The sequence below is a fragment of the Cebus imitator genome, unplaced genomic scaffold (genome assembly GCF_001604975.1).
Source record: "Cebus imitator isolate Cc_AM_T3 unplaced genomic scaffold, Cebus_imitator-1.0 Scaffold860, whole genome shotgun sequence".
In the NCBI taxonomy this organism is placed as follows: Eukaryota; Metazoa; Chordata; class Mammalia; order Primates; family Cebidae; genus Cebus; species Cebus imitator.
In genome coordinates this window covers 88,728-97,013 of record NW_016108175.1, presented here as the reverse complement: position 1 = coordinate 97,013, position 8,286 = coordinate 88,728, and positions in this window count along the sequence as shown.

Here is an 8,286-nt window from a genome sequence, read left to right as displayed (position 1 = left end):
AAAAAAAAAAAAAAAAAAAAGTAAAATAAATAAAATAAAATAAAATGTAAATAAACAAATTTTAGCTGAATAGAGATCAAAGTAAAAATCATGTATGGGACAATCAGAACAGAATGTACGCGTGTGAATCGGAGAAATAAGTAAAAGCATTATACGTTCACCCTTCAGTTAAATGTTTTAATCAGAAAAGAAAACCAATACTTTTTAAAAAATCACTTATTCAGAAATATGGATATAAATATGCCAAGAGGTAACTAACTAGCTGAATGGTGTAATCATTGGGAAAAGGAACAGAGGAAGAGGAAAGAGAGAACTCTGTTTGCACAATTGAACTTTTAGAACTGTTTGAAATTTATTTTTTAATTCCAATTCTGTGCAACAAATTGCATTTGACTTTTAACAATTATGAATCACTTTGATAAAAAATAAAAGTTAAATTATTTAATAAAAAATTAATTATAAAGTAATGGAATTTAGTTATTCACTGGTGAATTTCTTTGTCATTCATATTCTGGAATATCTATCCCAATTGTTTTAATGTCTGTTTCATATAACTCCAATATCCGGATTTTCTGTATTTTATTGTCTGTTGTTTCTCTTTATTTTTACTTAATTTGCTTCTTATTCTGGACATGCCTGTGGATTTTTGGTTAAATACCACGTTATGCTGGGCGCGGTGGCTCAAGCCTGTAACCCCAGCACTTTGGGAGGCCAAGGCGGGTGGATCACGAGGTCAAGAGATCGAGACCATCCTGGTAAACATGGTGAAACCCCGTCTCTACTAAAAATACAAAGCATTAGCTGGGCATGGTGGCGCGTGCCTGTAATCCCAGCTACTCAGGAGGTTGAGGCAGGAGGATTGCCTGAATCCAGGAGGCGGAGGTTGCGGTGAGCCGAGATCACACCACTGCACTTCAGCCTGGGTAACAAGAGCGAAACTCCGTCTCAAAAAAAAAAAAAATACCGTGTTATATTTAAAAAAATTACAGTGTTTATACATTTGTTCTCTCTTCTCAGAAAGGTTTAACTTTTCATCCAGCAGGCATTTGGGGTACATAAAGATCATTTTTGGCAAATAAATTATTGAGATCATTTAAGACTGAACTTGATTCTCCAAAGGATTTTGGTTTGCCCTTAATGCATATAGTATTTCAAGATCTTTAATCGAAACCCTGGGGTGTATTTCAGTGCCCCTCCTCCTAGGGAGCTTATAGAATCCAATTTCCCAAGAATTCTCCTTCACTTCTTAGCTTCCTATGTGCTGCTTGGTTTCTTCCTTTCTTTTTTTTCCTTCCTTCCTCTCCCTGCCTCCCTCCCTCACTCCCTGCCTCCCTCCTTTCTTTCTGTTTTTCCTTCTTTTTCTCTTTTTCTCTCTCTCTTTCTTTCTTTCTTTCCTTCCTTCCTTCCTTCTTTCATGTTCTGTTTCGAGACCCTGTCTCGAAACAAACAAATAAATAAATGAAATTTTAAAATGACAAAATAGATCTTTCTTTATCTTTAGGCTCCTATGAAGCTGCTGAGTGAGGCACAGTGTCTTTAAACATGTAGAAGCTGGCCAGACATGGTGGCTCACACCTTAATCCCAGAACTTTGGGAAGCTGAGGCGGGCAGATCACCTGAGGTCAGGAGATTTAGAGAACAACATGACTAATGTGGTGAAACCCGGTTTCTACTAAAAATACAAAAAATTAGTCTGGTGTGGTGGCCTGTAATCCCAGCTACTCAAGAGGCTGAGACAGGAGAATCCCTTGAACCCAGGAGGCCGAGGTTGTCGTGAGCCGAGATCGTGCCACTGCACTCCATCTTGGGCAAGAAGAGTGAAACTTCATCTGAAAAAAAGATATGCAGAAGTTCTCTTTGGTAGGTCCTTAAATATGTCTGAGGCCTCAACAAAGGATAGTACAGCCCTATTCTTGCAGTTATCCTTCCCAGAGATCAGATTTTACTGCCCTAGTTTTAAAAGCCTTTGCCTGGAGACAGCACAGTGAGAAACAGTGGTCTTTTCTCACCGAGCAAATCCTGGTTCCTTGCTATTCCGTCTTAATTCCACTGAAAAACCGGAATAGCTGCTTTAATTAATGTCTCTCTGCTTATCTTTGCTTATAGGCCTCTTAAAAAATCCAGCTGGTCTTTTCTATTTCCCACTCGGAAATCGCCCTAGTCAGATCCATGAGGTGATTAGGTATCCTTACCAACGGTCATATTGATTTTCTGTTGTTTTTGAAATGGAATCTCACTCTGTTACCCATGCTGGAGTGCAGTGGTGTGACCCCAGCTCACTGCAACCTCTGTCTGCTGGGTTTAGGCGATTCTCCTGCCCCAGCCTCCTGAGTAGCTGAGATTATAGGTGCCTGTCACCAAGCCCAGGTGCGTTTTTGTAATGTTAGTAAAGACATGGTTTTGCCATATTGCCCAGGCTAGTCACAAACTCCTGAGCTCGAGAGGTCTGTCTGTGTCGGCCTCCCAAAGTGCTGGAATTTAGGCGTGAGCCACCGAGCCCAGCCCACCATTGGTCATATTGTTACAGGCAGCAATTTTGTATATCGTTCTGCTGGGACACGACTAAGGTGTTCTCAGGTGTCAATCTTTCTGCCACCAAGAGGGGAAAACCAACTGGGGACCCGGGAAAGGAGAGTGCTGTAAGGAAGGACTAGGCTGCTTCAGCTAGGTTTTTTTTTCTTTTCCTTTATTGGCAGACCTTTGGGAGCAGCAGAGAGGGACTGGCAAGCTCTAATCTGTCTAGGGGACAGCCTGAGACCCACCTTGCTGCTTTGATTGTTCCTCATTTTTTTTTTGCCAAGACAATCTTTGGTTGCACTGTGTGCTTTTCAGCTCCCAGGAGGCAGACAGGCGGGGACTAGGAAAGGTGACTGCTCACTCCAAGCAAATGTGTTCCCCTCGAGACCCGGGGCAGGGGAGACAGGGGTCTGCCTGTGTGTAGACCCAGCGGAGGTCAGCACATGGGCAGGCTGTGGACAGTCTGCGAATTTGTAGCTCACACCTGTGCCCAACCACCCTCTCCCTCACATCGGATCCATCTTATGACCTTGGAAGAATTGGGGGTCACGCCACATGGTCTCAGGCCCTGGAGGAGAGAGATCTGTGGTGGATGGCTGATGCCCGGAGGCTGCCGTGCCTCCCTGGATGTTGCCAGGGTCGGTCACGCCGAATCCTCCCCTCCCTCCACTGTTTCACCATTGGCTGCTCATCTTGGTGCCCTGCGTTCCCTCTGGACTTAGATGTGATCATGGCCCTGGGGTGTGGGCAACTGGGATGAAGTAGTGAAGGCAGCAGGCTCTCAGGTGAGTTGTCCTGTGCCAAGGAGCGGCAGATTGCCGAGTTAACATGGGCAGCGTCCTTGGGAAGAGAAGGATGGAGCAGGGTCTGCCAAGCTCCTGCCGGCCCCCTCGAGTGTCTGCCTGTGTGTGCGGAGCATGTGCGTGTGTTCCTGCAGGCGCGAGAGTGTGAGCGCTTGTGCACCCAGGCGCTCCTCGGGTCTCGCAGCTGGAAACTGCGGAGTCGCAGGAGAGGAGAAGGGTGGAGGTGGGGCCTCCCCGACCCTCGGAGGAGCCAGGGCGCAGGCGGCCGAGGTCAGCCCAGGAGCCCTGCTCCTGAACTGGTGGGTAGGCAGAGCGGTGGTGGGGCTGCGGCCGCCGGGGGGCCCCTCGGAGAGGAGCTGAGAAGGAGGCGGGAGCTGAAGGGCGGCACGAAAGTCCCTTCGGCCTCGGCCCCTGGGCTCCTGGGCGGGGCGAGGCAGCCGAGCAGGTGGCCGATCTGAGGCGGCGGCGAGTGGGCGGGGCCGAGGAGGGCGTGGTCAGGGTGAGGCCACGCCTCCCCAGGGGAGAGGAGAGGACGAGGTCCGGGAGGCACGCACCCAGATCGCGCTTGGAGTCGACGAGTGGCTGGCGCCGGCCTGCTCTCTCCTGCGGGCCTCGAAGATAGCATCCCGCGCGGTGTAGAGGCGACTTGACTGGGACCCGGACGCGGCTCGAGGTTAGTGTCATCGCCGGCTCACCTGCGCTCTCTCTGTGCTCCTCTTCAACCAGACCTTGCCCTTCTCCAGGGTGCGCAAAGCACCTGGCTGTCGTGGGTCCCCGCGTTTGGAGTGGGCGGGTGGTCAGCAGGCAATGCCTCCCGTACGTGTACGCTTCAGCACTGGACACCCACCTGGGCGGCCCCCACCACCCCGGCCAACTTGACCTCCGTGGAGCAGCTGGCTTGTGGCCCCCTGCCTGGGGGCGGGTGGTGTTTGAGGAGGGCCGCGTCTCACTCGGGTGTCCTGGCACAGTGCTGGCTGGAGGCTGGCGTCAATCCTCTATCCCCCAGGCGCCAGTTGTTTTTCAAAATGCGGTCTTTGAATGATGAGACCCCCACAAACAGGCTTTGTGTGATCAACATGGCTGTTTATTCACCTGGGTGCAGGTGGGCTAATGCAGAAAAGGGCGGTGCGATGGGAGTTGGATTCCTTCCCTGGTGCAAATCTTTTGGGCCGGAGACAGGGGTGTTAAAGGGTGAGATCAGTTACCTTGGTGGGGCTAGGGGCAACAAATATATATTAGCATAAGTTTAGTTACAATGGCTGGTGGGGTTAACATGTCAGAGTAGTTAAGATGGCAGGGTGGGGTGAGGAGTATTCACATTATCATAGTAATAGTTAAGATGGCAGAATGGAGTGAGGAGAAGCTTTTGTTCTGCTGGTAGATCCGGGATTATGGCGAAAGCAGGCAGGACTTCAGACTTTCCGGGTCTGGGCTTTCATATCGAGGACTGACAGTGGCCAGCAGGCTCTGGGCCCCTGGCCACATGATCCCGGGTGGTGGGGAGAGATGGCATGGAGCTAGTTTTCTGCAAAAAAGAGACTTTCTTGGGCTCAGGTAACAGCAGACCAGCGCTGGCTGTGTGGTCAGGAAGCCTGTTTAGTCGTGATAATAAGAACTTTCTAAGGTGACCCACCGTAATTTATGAGAAAGAGCTGTGATGACCTTCCCAGAAAGAAGGGGTAGATTTCGGCTCTGCGTGTGTTCAGAGAAATGCAACATTTGTGCACATATGAGAACTCATGAGCTTCTAGGATTCTCAGATTCTGCTTCTTCAACAGCTGCCTTTTGCTCAAAAAGGGAAATTATTTTTCCATTTGGGCATCAGAGCTTTGGAAAAATAATTTAAAGCCATTTGATGTGAAATTGTTTTACGGCTAGAACTGGACATGTTTTTCATAGAAGTTCGATTCCAGCTTGTACTCTCAGCATTTTGGAGGCCAAGGTGGATGGATCACCTGACGTTAGGAGTTTGAGAACAGCCTGGGCAATATAGTGAAAACCATTCTCTACTAAAAATACAACAATTAGCCGGTTGTGGTGGCAGATGCCTCTAATTGTAGCTACTGGGGAGACTGAGGCTGAAGCATCCCTTGAACCCGGGAAGCAAAAGTTGCAGTGAGCCAAGATTGCACCACTGCACTCCATCTTGGGTGACAAGAGTGAAACTCTGTCTCAAAAGAGAGAGTAACAGACAGAGAGAGAGAGAGAGAGAGAGAGAGAGAGAAGTAAAAAATCATAATAAAAATTAGAGCAGAAATAGATTTCATAGATATTTAAAAGCCAAAAATCAGAGAAACAATTTAGACATAAAAGGTATTTTAAGAAGAGCAAATTTCCTTTTTTTTTTTTTTTTTGAGACGGAGTTTCACTCATGTTGCCCAAGCTGGAGTGCAATGGCGCGATCTCGGCTCACCGCAACCTCCGCCTCCTGGGTTCAGGCAATTCTCCTGCCTCAGCCTCCTGAGTAGCTGGGATTACAGGCACACGCCACCATGCCCAGCTAATTTTTTGTATTTTTAGTAGAGATGGTGTTTCACCATGTTGACCAGGATGGTCTCGATCTCTCGACTTCGTGATCCACCCGCCTCGGCCTCCCAAAGTGCTGGGATTACAGGCTTGAGCCACTGCGCCCGGCCAAATTTCCTTTTTTTAAAAAGTTGATTGATTAAGTGTCTCGTTTTAGTTTTGAACTTACGCTTACAATAAGCAGGTCCAAATAATTTGTTGTGAACTCATGGACATTGGATTTTCAGGAGGATTTGTATTTAGGTATCAGATGTTTGGCTTTGGGATCCTGAAACAGCATTTGTGGAAAAGAAAAAGTCAGAATAAGAGAGCTTGCTATGAAAAGCCCATAGGGCCAGGCGCGGTGGCCCACTCCAGTAATACCAGCACTTTGCATAGGCCGAGGTGGGTGGATCACCTGAAGTCAAACTTGAGACCAGCATGGCCATCATGGTGAAACCCCATCTCTATTAAAAATACAAAAATTAGCTGTGAGTGGTGGCACACGCCTGTAATCCCAGCTACTGGGGAGGCTAAGGCAAGAGAATCTCTTGAACTCGGGAGGCAGGGGGTTGCAATGAGTAGAGATCCTGCTACTGAATTCCAGCTGAGTTACAGGAGTGAAACTTAGTCTCAAAAAAAAAATTTAAAAAAATAAAGGGAAGGAAAGAAAAGAAAAAGAAAAAAACTTACGGGTAGGGAAGAGTACACAGTTGGTGAAAAGACTGGTTAGTGCTGCAGTTACTGGTCCAGGCAGGTGGGGTAGCTCTGACTTATAAATGCGTGCCTGCAGGTAGATGGGAGGGACGGATGACCTGGAAGCCTAGGCTAGTGGAGGAAGCAGGTCACTGCTGCAAATTCAAGATCTGGGGATGAAAGTAAGCCATGAGTCCTCTGGGCACTTACATAGCCTGTTGTCAGAAAACTCTAGAAGCACAAGTTGTCTCAGCACGATCTCTGAAAGTGAAGCATTGTCGTAGGAGGAGTGTAGCTACATCTTTGTCAGTGTGCATGTGTGTGGGTGTTCAGGAATCACTTCATAGCAGCAGGGTGGGGAGGGGAGACGTTCCTCAGGACTTCTTTCCTTTAGTTCTCAGCTCCCTCTGCCGGAGGAGACCTGGAATGACAGGACATTTCACAGCGCAACAGCGTGAGTGCAGAATAGTTTCTATTCCACAAAAGACCCACAGTCTCCCTCCAGCCAAGGCTGCTGTGATGTCTTTGGTCTCACACCAAATATTAGACGTTTGCTGAACACCAGCCAACTCTTCAACACCACTGGGTGTTCAACAACTCCATTCTCACACAATTCAGAGTCACCATAGACGCGACCACTACAGGACTCAGTTCCTCAATACCGTCCCCACTGCACAGGCCAGTGACAAGCACCAGAGGCCCCTCTATACCTCTCAGCCACTGTCTACACATTATTGGCTTTTACCAATTTTTCCCTGAAGTTCAATAATTTGATTATACTAGTTACAGAACTTGGCCAAACGCTCCACCAATGTTTACCAGGTAAACATAAAGATCACAATTCAGGAAATGCCAACTGGAAAACATGTATAGGGCACAGAAAAGTGGGAGAGAAAGGCAGGTGGACAGTGAGTCCTGATGATTAGCTACAGTTAAGAAAACTCCCTAATGCTTTGTGATCTGTAGTCAGAGCTTGCTGCGAAGAAATACTCTTACCATTATAACCTATTTTAGACATGCCATCTTTTCGATATCACAGATTCACAGACTCTCCATTCCTATTCTCCATAAATAAATTTGCTTTCAGGGTTCAGAAGAAACTACTCATTAAGCAAACTTGGCTTAAGTTTCTCTCTTTCCCCCAGACCCCTGAACTCTGCCCCACATCCAGTGTGAGCAAACATACAACCCACCTTCTCATCCCTCCCAAGAGCTGACTACAGGATGGGACATTCTCAAATCTTGTGTTGATTTTGCCACCTTCCATTCTTCCCTTTTTCTCTCCACTTCTTTCTCAGCTAATTTCCTCCTCCATAGGAATGAGAGCCCTTTTCTGTCTACCTTTTGAGACAATTGCAGATATTATGTTTAGTGCTTGCAACACTACTTTACTTACTTACTTACTTATTTATTTATTTATTTATTTATTTTTTTGAGGCAGAGTCTCAATCTGTCACCCAGGATGGAGTGCAGTTGTGTTATCTCAGCTCACTGCAACCTCATCCTCCCAGCTTCAAGCAGTTCTTCTGTCCCTGCTTCCTAAGTAGCTGGGACCTGCCATCACACCCAGCTCCTTTTTTGTATTCTTAGTAGAGACAGGGTTTCACCATGTTGACTAACCTGGTCTTGAACTCCTGACCTCAAGCGATCCACCCACTGTGGCCTCCAAAAGTGCTGTGATTACAGGGGTGAGCCACCAGGTCAGGCCCCATTACTTGAGAATAGTTACATTTTTTTTTCTTTTTTTTTTCTTTTTTTTTTTTTA